The sequence below is a fragment of the Carassius carassius genome, chromosome 33, assembly GCF_963082965.1.
Source record: "Carassius carassius chromosome 33, fCarCar2.1, whole genome shotgun sequence".
Lineage (NCBI taxonomy): Eukaryota > Metazoa > Chordata > Actinopteri > Cypriniformes > Cyprinidae > Carassius > Carassius carassius.
In genome coordinates, this window is record NC_081787.1 from 30,433,911 (window position 1) to 30,450,684 (window position 16,774).

The following is a 16,774-nucleotide window of genomic DNA, read 5'->3' on the forward strand; positions in this document are numbered from 1 at the left end:
TGAGATGATGATGATGGTATTGTTTTCAGAAACTTGCACTTTGAAACCCTTTTTCAAGCATGTGTGTTTTCAGGCCCCAGAATGTGGTGGTTGTGTTAATGAATGGCCAAACTGATGTGTGAAGAGCACACTCAGGATGACTGCAACAACACTGCGTTTAATATCACGAGCAAATAACGACGAACACTAAACACAGCTAGACGAGCCGTCAAACAGGTGCAGTCTGAGGATCAATCTTCACCGAGGCCTTACTGTTTCATCTCTACAGTGTTAGACCTGGACTTGAAGGGTCAACTTCATTAGCCCTCTTGTTAAGAGTGACCTTGATTTTGTGGAAAATGTCAGATGATTCAGCGAAAGCACAAATTCAGGGTGGTGATGCCCTGCTTGCTCAGCGATCAGCCGAGTTTAAACATGACACTGGCATTGCTTCTGAGCAGATGTTTTTGTCCTCGTGGAGCTGTGGTCACCCTGAGCACTGAGGAGCACTTAGAGAGCGTCTCTCAGTAAGGTCATGACCACAGATCCAGTTTAATAAAGCTTTTATGCCCTTCACAAACAAGCACAGATCACAGATTTACTTGCACACTTTCAGCTCTCTGGTGGTTTGGAGAGAGTAAACAGTCAAAGCACGCTTACTGAAGCGCTTTCCCGCTCTGTCTGTCAATTTAACATCTGACACAGAACAGAAAATATAGCTTCACCTCTATGTATACAGTATTTGAATGCATCAGTACTCTACGGTCTGAAGACCAACAGTGACGATGGTCAAGTATCAAAACATTTTGGATTCCAGCTCTGTTCCTACAGTAAGATGCTGGTACGAACCTGTTGATAAAGCACAAAATCTCAGCACAGTGCTCCCATTTAATGATTTTTGGACATTTTCTCACCTGGTACAGCATGGCTCAGGTACGAGTCCTGTGAAACACAAGACACTCCACAAATGTAAGTAAAGTAAAGTTCTTCACCCTCATTACTCATTTAAGACTTCAGCATGCCCCTCTCATCTGCTCCTCTGATTGTTGACTGTTGATTCAGTCTTCAGAAAGCCTCAGGATGACATTTAGTCATTCAGTAAATGAAACTGAGCGTTTACCCACGATGACCAGTTAGGTTTCATAGTTGAGATGCTCATCAGAAGAGACGCCTGGGAGCCAAACGTGTAAAGTTATATTTGCTTTTTGATTACTGTAAAGCAGTGATTCTCATCCAGTGAGTGATGGAAAATAAACATGAGATAACAAGTGAACACTGCTATGATTGGGGAACATCTTTATTTATGAAATAACTAGTACATGTGGATTGTGATTTTTTTTTTACTATAATTAATCCTGAAAAGTGTTTAACACGGCATTATATTTAGCTCTAAACTCATTGCATAAAAGGTAACAGCGCTAAGCTGATCACAGTCAAGTCTGATGAACATCTGAGAGTGAGAGTGTGTGTGTGTGTATCTGTGTGTGTGTGTGTGTGTATCTGTGTGTGTGTGTGTGCGTTTGTGTGTGTATCTGTGTGTGTGTGTGTGTGTGTGTGTATCTGTGTGTGTGTGTGTGCGTTTGTGTGTGTATCTGTGTGTGTGTGTGTGTATCTGTGTGTGTGTGTGTGCGTTTGTGTGTGTGTGTTGGTTTTTGTGGTTTACAAGGACTTTTGACCTGAATACGCACCAGCATTACAGGGACATTTGGGTTTATGAGGACAGGGCCCATGTCCTTATAATTCCGACAGTGTAGATGCCTTTCTCTATGTCCCAGAAGCTCCCTCTCAAATTTTCGCGCCATGTCCTAATATACCACAAAACCCTGAAATTTTACTATACACTGTGTATCCTCTGAGCTCGGGAGTGCGCCCCTGCAGCCCGGACCCGGTACTGCATCCGCGTCATCGAAAATTTGCATATTTTACACTTGTGTAAGTTTGTAGGCCGCTGATTGGCTAGATCGGCATCGGAGGGCGGGAAATCGCGAAAACAAAATGGCGGCGGTGGGCGGGGCTACATTCTGCCGCTAATAGCTCCGTACAAGTAAGTTAATGCAGTTTGTTAATTATTTAAACATTTTTTTGCAATAATTTATCGATTGTATATGATTATATAAATGCATAATTATCATGCAATTAAACATATTCCTTAGATATCATCATATAAAGTATGAATGTGACTTCAAAGCTGTAATTACTCAGTTTAAAATCAGTTTATTAATGTAACGCTATTAATGTAACCATAGATGGTTATTTAAATATATTATTATTATTATTATTATAAATCCCGTATACTCGTGCTTTAATCAGCGAGGCAAGTGTGACGGTTTGTAACTTCCTGTTTGGAACGGACGCAATCTGTGCACCTGAAGCGAAGACATCTGTGGTGTGAAGCTGTTGGAGACAACTATTATATTAAAGGTTAGTAATACTGCTGTTAAATCGTTTCTCTGAGAGTTTGTGGCTCAGTTTGGCTTGTTCGTGAGTGTCTTCAGTGCTCTTTAGAAAGCAGCTAGCGCGTGATGCTAATAGCACTAGCGTGTTTACACTAAGTGTCCTCTATTAAGAGTAACATCAGACGAGAATCAACAATGCTTGTCAGTTTAACTTCACAAATGTAAATGTAACAGAACAGTCTAGCCATCATAATAATCTGTTGTCATGGCTACAGTCTGTGAAGGGGAGGGGCAGTTCTGTTTAATATTATTACTGTTCAGCTTGCTTTCATTAATAAACACAGAGATGTGCTCTTTTCACTTCCTAATACTTACTGTATATATTAAGTAAAGTCACCTTTATTTGAATAGTGCTTTGTAGAATACAGATTGTGTCAAAGCACTTTTACTAATATAACCAGTCAAAATAGTATATTCAGCATATGCTCAGAATACATCATATTTAACATATATTCTGTTCATTAGAACTGTCATTATTAATTTGCATGTTAAGTTGAAAACAAACAAACTTAATATTGTCAGATGGAGGCCAACAGTTCTTATTGTTATTAAAGCAGACACATGAGAGGATGGCTGAAGGTGCGAGGCGAAGGAGAAAGACCAGAATGGGCTCAAGGGCAGGTTCATCACTGATCTTAAAGGTGAGCTAATTTATTTAGTCATCATATAGTCACCATTAAGTTGTCTTAGTTCTTTATATCTTTTGTTGAGCAAAATAAGACATTACTAACCATTTGATGGTTTGTAAATGATGACAGGATTTTCTTCCTATGCCTTTAAAGTGTCTCGTGTACTAAATCTGTCTCTGGTTGATGACGTGTGGTTCTCGTGATGGTTTCACCTCTCTGTTGTTTTAAAGTGTCTCGTGTACTAAAGCTGTCTCTGGTTGATGACGTGTGGTTCTCGTGATGGTTTCACCTCTCTGTTGTTGTGTAGGGAGGGGTGTGTTCAGCTGTACTGACTTTGAGAAAGGAGATTTCCTGCTGGAATACTGAGGAGACCTCATCAGCAAAGAAGAATGTGAGCAGAGGCCATGCACTTCAAGTTTTCATGTTTGAGTTTGGCTACAATGGAAAACTCCTCTGGTATGTACACGTGTCTGATCTACATGTTTACTGATAATTAAATTACATGATTCTAAATGTGTCCGTGGACATGTCAGTGGTCATGTGTTTTCAAAGCTTGGTGATGAGTGTTAAATGATTGGTGATCACAGAATATGACATCTGCTGGTCCTAAGGTTTCAGTGCTGATATTGTCTGTCTCTTGTTTAGTGTCGATGCAGCTCGAGGTGACGGTTCTCTTGGGCGGCTTGTAAACGATGACCATATTAACCCAAACAGCAGGATTAAGACGATTCTTGTGGATGGAAAACCTCACTTATGTTTATTTGCTACAAGGAGCATCTGTCCTGGTGAAGAGATCCCATACGATTATGGTGATTCTGATTGGCCATGGAGATGCACGGTACTGACACCTCTATACTGTCAATTCTGATTTATTGGATTATAGTAAAGTTATTAAATGTCAGTTGTTACCAATTAAGTTAATGTTAATGAGTTTGTATGTATTACATTCCATGCATGTTCATTCCAGTATGTCAGGATGTGTGTATGTTTACACCTGTGTTACGAGGACCCTGTTTTATGAGGACCATCATAAGAACATAGTCTTAACATGGTCTTGATGTCACATTGTGTGTATATTTACACCTGTTTTACGAGGACCCTGTTTTATGAGGACCATCATAAGAACATGGTCTTGTGTGTGTGTGTGTTTACACCCGTGTTACGAGGACCCTGTTTTATGAGGACCATCATAAGAACATGGTCTTGATGTTTGATTGAAGAATCTCAAGGCGTTTCTCAATGTCAAGGAAGGATCCTTGGAAGCCAGTATTTCGAGGATGCTACGTCATCGACATCCGTCGAAGGACTGTTCCAATGTCGAGGATCCTCGGAATTTCAACCAAGGACTGAGTCCTTCGTTCGAAGAATATCCCATACACAGGAAAGGATGCATATGTGTAGCCTTCGCGCTCTCAAATCACCCACAATCCTATGCGCAGCATTGCTATCTTGTTCAAAAATGTCGAATGTTAGCAGAGTATGAGCATTAACCGTTTTTATTTACGTTACCAAACATTTGTTATAACTGTAGTAAATATAAGTAAAATTTGCCAGTACAAATTACTACCATATTGATATTGTAAATTATACAAATACAAATTATGTTATTGATGGCTAACTGAACCGGACCTGTCATTTAACAATTGTTAGCTTGATTGCGTAACCGGCATTTCTTTTATAAATAACTAGTTAAGTTGTCCAAAGTAATTTAACGTTAATATTATACCATTACACCACAGCGTTATTCAAACGGACCTTTTCACTGACGTAATGACGCGATGACGTGCACTTGCTAACCTGTTCCATTTACGTGTTCTCCGAATGCTAAAGAGGAGCCTCACCTAGCCTCTGAAGGAAGTGACTTGGAAGGGCCAGTCCTGCCACAGGAAGTATCCTTGACATTGAGAAACGCCTTCAGTGTGTCGTTTGTTTGACAAAAGCCTGGTATTTGAAGACCCTAGTTCTCACCATGACATTGGGCTGTGTGGATGTGAATATTAGGCTAAATATGGATCATTCACATCTCATTGTGGCCGTATGATATTGAAAACGTCTAATTGTTATCTTTAGATTAAGTATATTGTAATATAAGTTGGTAAAAAGTCGCTCCGCTTGTTTGAAATTGACTTTCAGGCAGTATACTACTGCAGTTATATCATATTTGTGTCATCATCATTATTATTATTATTATTATTATTTTGGCTTTTTATTTAAATAACATTCTCCAAGATTGCATATTATTTATTCAAAACATTCAGTATTTTGAAATGATAACTGAGTAGAATCAGTGTCTAAAGAGTCTAAAGAACTCTGAACAAGGAACAGCAGCTATAAAGGTATCCAAGAAGTTCTTGAAATAATTGTGTTAGTCCGTAAAAGAGTAGATTACGTTGTCCACATGTGTTTCTAAGAGACATTTGTTTGCTGCATTATTGTGGGTGTTAAAAGTGAGTCTTGGTTTCATGCTGTATAACTAACACAGACACTGTGTCTCAAATCACCAGTTTTTCTCATACACAGAAATGCTTGAAATGAGCTGTCCACATTTGTCTAGTAACCAATGTCCCGGTAATAACAAGGATACAAATAGACCAGACTTTTTTCAATCTAACACACTGAGACTCTTCAGTCAAGTCAAGACCATGTTCTTATGATGGTCCTCATAGAACAGGGTCCTCGTAACAGAGGTGTTAACGTGCACACAACCTGACACACTGCAATATACATGCATGTAATGTAATACTTACAAAGTCATGAACATTAACTTGGGTAACACTTGAAAATTTAAATATTGATTTGAAATATTGTAATCTTGCTTGTAAATTACATTGATAAAATAGAAGCAAGATTATAAAATAATTTAATGTTTTAAATCAGTATTTTATGCACTCATTTATTGTCACAGATGTCTAATTTGATGTTCTTTTCTAGACTTTTCTATAGTGTGCTTGAACCGTCCACTGTTGAAGTCAACACTCTGTCCCAGTCAGAAGACACAGACGTATAGAAGGTACTACGACTGATTGATTGATTGATTAATTGATTGATTTAATTTAAAATATATTTTTTGATTTCATGTGTCAGTGATCAGTCAGTGTTTATGGACTCCAGTATAAGTGCATTATCAATTTGTACAGTGCCTGAATCCTTTGTCTGCAGTAGAATGTTTATTTAAAAATATTTATTTCCGTTTCCTTAATTTCAGGTGACTCTGAAGAAGGACCGGTTACTATTGGATGATCCGGACTGTGTTGAGTAGGTAATAAATGTGCATTGCATATTTTATGAAATGTTAGATTGATGTTGTAAGTAGTGCTGCAACGACGCGTCGGCGTCATCGATTACGTCGACTACAAAAATACGTCGACGACCAACTTCCTGATTCAGGTCTCTGCTGCAGATGTGATGGAACGACCGCAGCAGATTCGGCGATTCTAAAAGTACAAACTGATGTGATATTATTAAGTGTCTAATAAACGAGACTTGCTCATTGCATGATTCTGATATTCTTGTAAAGATTACAAGTTATTGGTATGATCACCTGTAGCGGCTGAAGTAAGGATAAAATAAAGTAAGTCTGTGTTGGTGCGGGTTTCGAACAAGCGACGCGGTCGCATACTGCGCGCCTACATTGGAAATAACAAACTTGAGCGCGCAAAAGACGCGATATGTGAACGGCCCCTTAAAAGACAGCGCGCCGCGAGACAACAGTCACAGACCACCGAGCTACCCAGAATCAGCTCCAGATCTCTGGAAACCATGCTAAACCATAGCAGAACACTGACTACATTTTATGGTTTGTGATGCTAAAGAACATTTCATGACGTCTCGGACAACTGTAAATTTGTGGCTACTGTGGTTTAATTAGAAGCGCAAATGTAAACTCATATTTACCATAGTAAAATAAGTTTCTTTGCCTCTTTATTTTTGTATACTGTAAAAACTTCAACCACATTGGTTGAAAATGAATAAAGGTTGAAATATTATATTAGAAGTTGTACTTATAATTTTTTGTAAAGTTATCAAAAGGATTCATTAGCTAATCAAAAAAATAACATTAGATAAATTATTTATTGTAATAAAAATAATCGTTGGAGTAGTCGACTAACAGAAAAAATAATCGTTAGTTGCAGCTCTAGTTGTAAGAAATCATCTCTACATGAGCCTGGCTTTTTTTCATTGTTTTCAGATGTCACCTGTCAAAGAGCATGTGCTGAATGAGGAGCAGAGCGTTTGTGCCCCGCTGAAGGAGTTAAGGAGGTATTCACATGTTTCGGATGAACTGTTATTTCAGTGCAACAGTGAATGCTCTGAAGTCTGATGTCTTCATGGGCTGTGATATACTTAGCTGTTACCAAATGTACGTAATTTAATGACCTGTCATATCAACACCTGAGCGAATAGAGATAGACACGAGTGATAGACACGAGTGTACTGTATAAACACCTTCTGAGTGAATAGAGATAGACACGAGTGTACCAACACCTTCTGAGCGAATAGAGATAGACACGAGTGTACTGTATCAACACCTTCTGAGCGAATAGAGATAGACACGAGTGTACTGTATCAACACCTTCTGAGCGAATAGAGATAGACACGAGTGTACTGTATAAACACCTGAGCGAATAGAGATAGACACGAGTGTACTGTATCAACACCTTCTGAGCGAATAGAGATAGACACGAGTGTACTGTATCAACACCTTCTGAGTGAATAGAGATAGACACGAGTGTACTGTATCAACACCTTCTGAGCGAATAGAGATAGACACGAGTGTACTGTATCAACACCTTCTGAGCGAATAGAGATAGACACGAGTGTACTGTATAAACACCTTCTGAGCGAATAGAGATAGACACGAGTGTACTGTATAAACACCTTCTGAGCGAATAGAGATAGACACGAGTGTACTGTATCAACACCTTCTGAGCGAATAGAGATAGACACGAGTGTACTGTATAAACACCTTCTGAGCGAATAGAGATAGACACGAGTGTACTGTATAAACACCTTCTGAGCGAATAGAGATAGACACGAGTGTACTGTATCAACACCTTCTTAGCGAATAGAGATAGACACGAGTGTACTGTATCAACACCTTCTGAGTGAATAGAGATAGACACGAGTGTACTGTATCAACACCTTCTGAGCGAATAGAGATAGACACGAGTGTACTGTATCAACACCTTCTGAGCGAATAGAGATAGACACGAGTGTACTGTATCAACACCTTCTTAGTGAATAGAGATAGACACGAGTGTACTGTATCAACACCTTCTGAGCGAATAGAGATAGACACGAGTGTACTGTATCAACACCTTCTGAGCGAATAGAGATAGACACGAGTGTACTGTATCAACACCTTCTGAGCGAATAGAGATAGACACGAGTGTACTGTATCAACACCTTCTGAGCGAATAGAGATAGACACGAGTGTACTGTATCAACACCTTCTGAGCGAATAGAGATAGACACGAGTGTACTGTATCAACACCTTCTGAGCGAATAGAGATAGACACGAGTGTACTGTATCAACACCTTCTTAGTGAATAGAGATAGACACGAGTGTACTGTATCAACACCTTCTTAGTGAAATAGAGATAGACACGAGTGTACTGTATCAACACCTTCTGAGCGAATAGAGATAGACACGAGTGTACTGTATCAACACCTTCTGAGCGAATAGAGATAGACACGAGTGTACTGTATCAACACCTTCTTAGTGAATAGAGATAGACACGAGTGTACTGTATAAACACCTTCTGAGCGAATAGAGATAGACACGAGTGTACTGTATCAACACCTTCTGAGCGAATAGAGATAGACACGAGTGTACTGTATCAACACCTTCTGAGCGAATAGAGATAGACACGAGTGTACTGTATCAACACCTTCTGAGCGAATAGAGATAGACACGAGTGTACTGTATCAACACCTTCTTAGTGAATAGAGATAGACACGAGTGTACTGTATAAACACCTTCTGAGCGAATAGAGATAGACACGAGTGTACTGTATCAACACCTTCTGAGCGAATAGAGATAGACACGAGTGTACTGTATCAACACCTTCTTAGTGAAATAGAGATAGACACGAGTGTACTGTATCAACACCTTCTTAGTGAATAGAGATAGACACGAGTGTACTGTATCAACACCTTCTGAGTGAATAGAGATAGACACGAGTGTACTGTATCAACACCTTCTGAGCGAATAGAGATAGACACGAGTGTACTGTATCAACACCTTCTGAGTGAATAGAGATAGACACGAGTGTACTGTATCAACACCTTCTGAGCGAATAGAGATAGACACGAGTGTACTGTATCAACACCTTCTGAGCGAATAGAGATAGACACGAGTGTACTGTATCAACACCTTCTGAGTGAATAGAGATAGACACGAGTGTACTGTATCAACACCTTCTGAGCGAATAGAGATAGACACGAGTGTACTGTATCAACACCTTCTTAGTGAATAGAGATAGACACGAGTGTACTGTATCAACACCTTCTGAGCGAATAGAGATAGACACGAGTGTACTGTATCAACACCTTCTGAGCGAATAGAGATAGACACGAGTGTACTGTATCAACACCTTCTGAGTGAATAGAGATAAACACGAGTGTACTGTATCAACACCTTCTGAGCGAATAGAGATAGACACGAGTGTACTGTATCAACACCTTCTGAGCGAATAGAGATAGACACGAGTGTACTGTATCAACACCTTCTGAGCGAATAGAGATAGACACGAGTGTACTGTATCAACACCTTCTTAGTGAATAGAGATAGACACGAGTGTACTGTATCAACACCTTCTGAGTGAATAGAGATAGACACGAGTGTACTGTATCAACACCTTCTGAGCGAATAGAGATAGACACGAGTGTACTGTATCAACACCTTCTGAGCGAATAGAGATAGACACGAGTGTACTGTATCAACACCTTCTGAGCGAATAGAGATAGACACGAGTGTACTGTATAAACACCTTCTGAGCGAATAGAGATAGACACGAGTGTACTGTATCAACACCTTCTGAGCGAATAGAGATAGACACGAGTGTACTGTATCAACACCTTCTGAGCGAATAGAGATAGACACGAGTGTACTGTATCAACACCTTCTGAGCGAATAGAGATAGACACGAGTGTACTGTATCAACACCTTCTGAGCGAATAGAGATAGACACGAGTGTACTGTATCAACACCTTCTGAGCGAATAGAGATAGACACGAGTGTACTGTATAAACACCTTCTGAGCGAATAGAGATAGATACGAGTGTACTGTATCAACACCTTCTGAGCGAATAGAGATAGACACGAGTGTACTGTATCAACACCTTCTGAGCGAATAGAGATAGACACGAGTGTACTGTATCAACACCTTCTGAGCGAATAGAGATAGACACGAGTGTACTGTATCAACACCTTCTGAGCGAATAGAGATAGACACGAGTGTACTGTATCAACACCTTCTGAGCGAATAGAGATAGACACGAGTGTACTGTATAAACACCTTCTGAGCGAATAGAGATAGACACGAGTGTACTGTATCAACACCTGAGCGAATAGAGATAGACACGAGTGTACTGTATCAACACCTGAGCGAATAGAGATAGACATGAGTGTACTGTATCAACACCTGAGCGAATAGAGATAGACACGAGTGTACTGTATAAACACCTTCTGAGCGAATAGAGATAGACACGAGTGTACTGTATCAACACCTTCTGAGCGAATAGAGATAGACACGAGTGTACTGTATCAACACCTTCTGAGCGAATAGAGATAGACACGAGTGTACTGTATCAACACCTTCTGAGCGAATAGAGATAGACACGAGTGTACTGTATCAACACCTTCTGAGCGAATAGAGATAGACACGAGTGTACTGTATCAACACCTTCTTAGCGAATAGAGATAGACACGAGTGTACTGTATCAACACCTTCTGAGTGAATAGAGATAGACACGAGTGTACTGTATCAACACCTTCTGAGCGAATAGAGATAGACACGAGTGTACTGTATCAACACCTTCTTAGTGAATAGAGATAGACACGAGTTTACTGTATCAACACCTGAGCGAATAGAGATAGACACGAGTGTACTGTATCAACACCTTCTGAGTGAATAGAGATAGACACGAGTGTACTGTATCAACACCTTCTGAGCGAATAGAGATAGACACGAGTGTACTGTATCAACACCTATTAGTGAAATAGAGATAGACACGAGTGTACTGTATCAACACCTTCTGAGCGAATAGAGATAGACACGAGTGTACTGTATCAACACCTTCTTAGTGAAATAGAGATAGACACGAGTGTACTGTATCAACACCTTCTGAGCGAATAGAGATAGACACGAGTGTACTGTATCAACACCTTCTTAGTGAAATAGAGATAGACACGAGTGTACTGTATAAACACCTTCTGAGCGAATAGAGATAGACACGAGTGTACTGTATCAACACCTTCTTAGCGAATAGAGATAGACACGAGTGTACTGTATCAACACCTTCTGAGCGAATAGAGATAGACACGACTGTACTGTATAAACACCTTCTGAGCGAATAGAGATAGACACGAGTGTACTGTATCAACACCTTCTTAGTGAAATAGAGATAGACACGAGTGTACTGTATCAACACCTTCTTAGTGAATAGAGATAGACACGAGTGTACTGTATCAACACCTTCTGAGCGAATAGAGATAGACACGAGTGTACTGTATCAACACCTGAGCGAATAGAGATAGACACGAGTGTACTGTATCAACACCTTCTGAGCGAATAGAGATAGACACGAGTGTACTGTATCAACACCTTCTGAGTGAATAGAGATAGACACGAGTGTACTGTATCAACACCTTCTTAGTGAAATAGAGATAGACACGAGTGTACTGTATCAACACCTTCTTAGCGAATAGAGATAGACACGAGTGTACTGTATCAACACCTTCTTAGCGAATAGAGATAGACACGAGTGTACTGTATAAACACCTTCTGAGCGAATAGAGATAGACACGAGTGTACTGTATCAACACCTTCTTAGTGAATAGAGATAGACACGAGTGTACTGTATCAACACCTTCTTAGTGAATAGAGATAGACACGAGTGTACTGTATCAACACCTTCTTAGTGAAATAGAGATAGACACGAGTGTACTGTATCAACACCTTCTTAGTGAATAGAGATAGACACGAGTGTACTGTATCAACACCTTCTGAGTGAATAGAGATAGACACGAGTGTACTGTATCAACACCTTCTGAGTGAATGGAGATAGACACGAGTGTACTGTATCAACACCTTCTGAGCGAATAGAGATAGACACGAGTGTACTGTATCTAAACACCTTCTGAGCGAATAGAGATAGACACGAGTGTACTGTATCAACACCTTCTTAGCGAATAGAGATAGACACGAGTGTACTGTATCAACACCTTCTGAGCGAATAGAGATAGACACGAGTGTACTGTATCAACACCTTCTTAGCGAATAGAGATAGACACGAGTGTACTGTATCAACACCTTCTGAGTGAATAGAGATAGACACGAGTGTACTGTATAAACACCTGAGCGAATAGAGATAGACACGAGTGTACTGTATCAACACCTTCTGAGCGAATAGAGATAGACACGAGTGTACTGTATCAACACCTTCTGAGCGAATAGAGATAGACACGAGTGTACTGTATCAACACCTTCTTAGCGAATAGAGATAGACACGAGTGTACTGTATCAACACCTTCTGAGCGAATAGAGATAGACACGAGTGTACTGTATAAACACCTTCTGAGCGAATAGAGATAGACACGAGTGTACTGTATCAACACCTTCTTAGTGAATAGAGATAGACACGAGTGTACTGTATCAACACCTTCTTAGTGAATAGAGATAGACACGAGTGTACTGTATCAACACCTTCTTAGTGAAATAGAGATAGACACGAGTGTACTGTATCAACACCTTCTGAGCGAATAGAGATAGACACGAGTGTACTGTATCAACACCTTCTGAGCGAATAGAGATAGACACGAGTGTACTGTATCAACACCTTCTGAGCGAATAGAGATAGACACGAGTGTACTGTATCAACACCTTCTGAGCGAATAGAGATAGACACGAGTGTACTGTATCAACACCTTCTGAGTGAATAGAGATAGACACGAGTGTACTGTATCAACACCTTCTGAGCGAATAGAGATAGACACGAGTGTACTGTATCAACACCTTCTTAGTGAATAGAGATAGACACGAGTGTACTGTATCAACACCTTCTTAGTGAATAGAGATAGACACGAGTGTACTGTATCAACACCTTCTTAGTGAATAGAGATAGACACGAGTGTACTGTATCAACACCTTCTTAGTGAAATAGAGATAGACACGAGTGTACTGTATCAACACCTTCTGAGTGAATAGAGATAGACACGAGTGTACTGTATCAACACCTTCTGAGTGAATAGAGATAGACACGAGTGTACTGTATCAACACCTTCTGAGCGAATAGAGATAGACACGAGTGTACTGTATCAACACCTTCTGAGCGAATAGAGATAGACACGAGTGTACTGTATCAACACCTTCTGAGCGAATAGAGATAGACACGAGTGTACTGTATCAACACCTTCTGAGCGAATAGAGATAGACACGAGTGTACTGTATAAACACCTTCTGAGCGAATAGAGATAGACACGAGTGTACTGTATCAACACCTTCTTAGTGAATAGAGATAGACACGAGTGTACTGTATCAACACCTTCTTAGTGAATAGAGATAGACACGAGTGTACTGTATCAACACCTTCTTAGTGAAATAGAGATAGACACGAGTGTACTGTATCAACACCTTCTGAGCGAATAGAGATAGACACGAGTGTACTGTATCAACACCTTCTGAGCGAATAGAGATAGACACGAGTGTACTGTATCAACACCTTCTGAGCGAATAGAGATAGACACGAGTGTACTGTATCAACACCTTCTGAGCGAATAGAGATAGACACGAGTGTACTGTATCAACACCTTCTGAGTGAATAGAGATAGACACGAGTGTACTGTATCAACACCTTCTGAGCGAATAGAGATAGACACGAGTGTACTGTATCAACACCTTCTGAGCGAATAGAGATAGACACGAGTGTACTGTATCAACACCTTCTGAGCGAATAGAGATAGACACGAGTGTACTGTATCAACACCTTCTGAGCGAATAGAGATAGACACGAGTGTACTGTATCAACACCTTCTGAGCGAATAGAGATAGACACGAGTGTACTGTATAAACACCTTCTGAGCGAATAGAGATAGACACGAGTGTACTGTATCAACACCTTCTTAGTGAATAGAGATAGACACGAGTGTACTGTATCAACACCTTCTTAGTGAATAGAGATAGACACGAGTGTACTGTATCAACACCTTCTTAGTGAAATAGAGATAGACACGAGTGTACTGTATCAACACCTTCTGAGCGAATAGAGATAGACACGAGTGTACTGTATCAACACCTTCTGAGCGAATAGAGATAGACACGAGTGTACTGTATCAACACCTTCTGAGCGAATAGAGATAGACACGAGTGTACTGTATCAACACCTTCTGAGCGAATAGAGATAGACACGAGTGTACTGTATCAACACCTTCTGAGTGAATAGAGATAGACACGAGTGTACTGTATCAACACCTTCTTAGTGAATAGAGATAGACACGAGTGTACTGTATCAACACCTTCTTAGTGAATAGAGATAGACACGAGTGTACTGTATCAACACCTTCTTAGTGAATAGAGATAGACACGAGTGTACTGTATCAACACCTTCTTAGTGAAATAGAGATAGACACGAGTGTACTGTATCAACACCTTCTGAGTGAATAGAGATAGACACGAGTGTACTGTATCAACACCTTCTGAGTGAATAGAGATAGACACGAGTGTACTGTATCAACACCTTCTGAGCGAATAGAGATAGACACGAGTGTACTGTATCAACACCTTCTGAGCGAATAGAGATAGACACGAGTGTACTGTATCAACACCTTCTTAGCGAATAGAGATAGACACGAGTGTACTGTATCAACACCTTCTGAGCGAATAGAGATAGACACGAGTGTACTGTATCAACACCTTCTTAGCGAATAGAGATAGACACGAGTGTACTGTATCAACACCTTCTGAGTGAATAGAGATAGACACGAGTGTACTGTATAAACACCTGAGCGAATAGAGATAGACACGAGTGTACTGTATCAACACCTTCTGAGCGAATAGAGATAGACACGAGTGTACTGTATCAACACCTTCTGAGCGAATAGAGATAGACACGAGTGTACTGTATCAACACCTTCTTAGCGAATAGAGATAGACACGAGTGTACTGTATCAACACCTTCTGAGCGAATAGAGATAGACACGAGTGTACTGTATAAACACCTGAGCGAATAGAGATAGACACGAGTGTACTGTATCAACACCTTCTGAGCGAATAGAGATAGACACGAGTGTACTGTATCAACACCTTCTGAGCGAATAGAGATAGACACGAGTGTACTGTATCAACACCTTCTGAGCGAATAGAGATAGACACGAGTGTACTGTATCAACACCTTCTGAGCGAATAGAGATAGACACGAGTGTACTGTATCAACACCTTCTGAGCGAATAGAGATAGACACGAGTGTACTGTATCAACACCTTCTGAGCGAATAGAGATAGACACGAGTGTACTGTATCAACACCTTCTTAGCGAATAGAGATAGACACGAGTGTACTGTATCAACACCTTCTTAGCGAATAGAGATAGACACGAGTGTACTGTATAAACACCTTCTGAGCGAATAGAGATAGACACGAGTGTACTGTATCAACACCTTCTGAGCGAATAGAGATAGACACGAGTGTACTGTATCAACACCTTCTTAGTGAATAGAGATAGACACGAGTGTACTGTATCAACACCTTCTTAGCGAATAGAGATAGACACGAGTGTACTGTATCAACACCTTCTGAGCGAATAGAGATAGACACGAGTGTACTGTATCAACACCTTCTTAGCGAATAGAGATAGACACGAGTGTACTGTATAAACACCTTCTGAGCGAATAGAGATAGACACGAGTGTACTGTATCAACACCTTCTGAGCGAATAGAGATAGACACGAGTGTACTGTATCAACACCTTCTTAGTGAAATAGAGATAGACACGAGTGTACTGTATAAACACCTTCTGAGCGAATAGAGATAGACACGAGTGTACTGTATAAACACCTTCTGAGCGAATAGAGATAGACACGAGTGTACTGTATAAACACCTTCTGAGCGAATAGAGATAGACACGAGTGTACTGTATCAACACCTTCTTAGTGAATAGAGATAGACACGAGTGTACTGTATAAACACCTTCTGAGCGAATAGAGATAGACACGAGTGTACTGTATAAACACCTTCTGAGCGAATAGAGATAGACACGAGTGTACTGTATAAACACCTTCTGAGCGAATAGAGATAGACACGAGTGTACTGTATAAACACCTTCTGAGCGAATAGAGATAGACACGAGTGTACTGTATCAACACCTTCTGAGCGAATAGAGATAGACACGAGTGTACTGTATCAACACCTTCTGAGCGAATAGAGATAGACACGAGTGTACTGTATCAACACCTTCTTAGCGAATAGAGATAGACACGAGTGTACTGTATCAA

At 40.2% G+C, this 16,774-nt stretch overlaps 1 protein-coding gene and 2 long non-coding RNA genes across 3 annotated transcripts in view; 2 read left to right on the forward strand and 1 right to left on the reverse strand.

The window, feature by feature from the left end:
* The window catches only part of LOC132114084 (X-linked interleukin-1 receptor accessory protein-like 2), a 259,570-nt gene that overhangs the window by 213,964 nt on the left and 28,832 nt on the right, over positions 1–16,774 (reverse strand). The gene's annotated exons all lie outside the window — the stretch shown is intronic.
* LOC132114375 (uncharacterized) lies at positions 1,623–3,034 on the forward strand. Its single transcript, XR_009425303.1, has 3 exons — positions 1,623–2,023; positions 2,290–2,400; positions 2,993–3,034. It is a non-coding gene; the product is annotated as an uncharacterized LOC132114375 (long non-coding RNA).
* On the forward strand, positions 3,029–7,331 carry LOC132114374 (uncharacterized). The gene is made up of 3 exons (XR_009425302.1): positions 3,029–3,076; positions 6,270–6,323; positions 7,254–7,331. It is a non-coding gene; the product is annotated as an uncharacterized LOC132114374 (long non-coding RNA).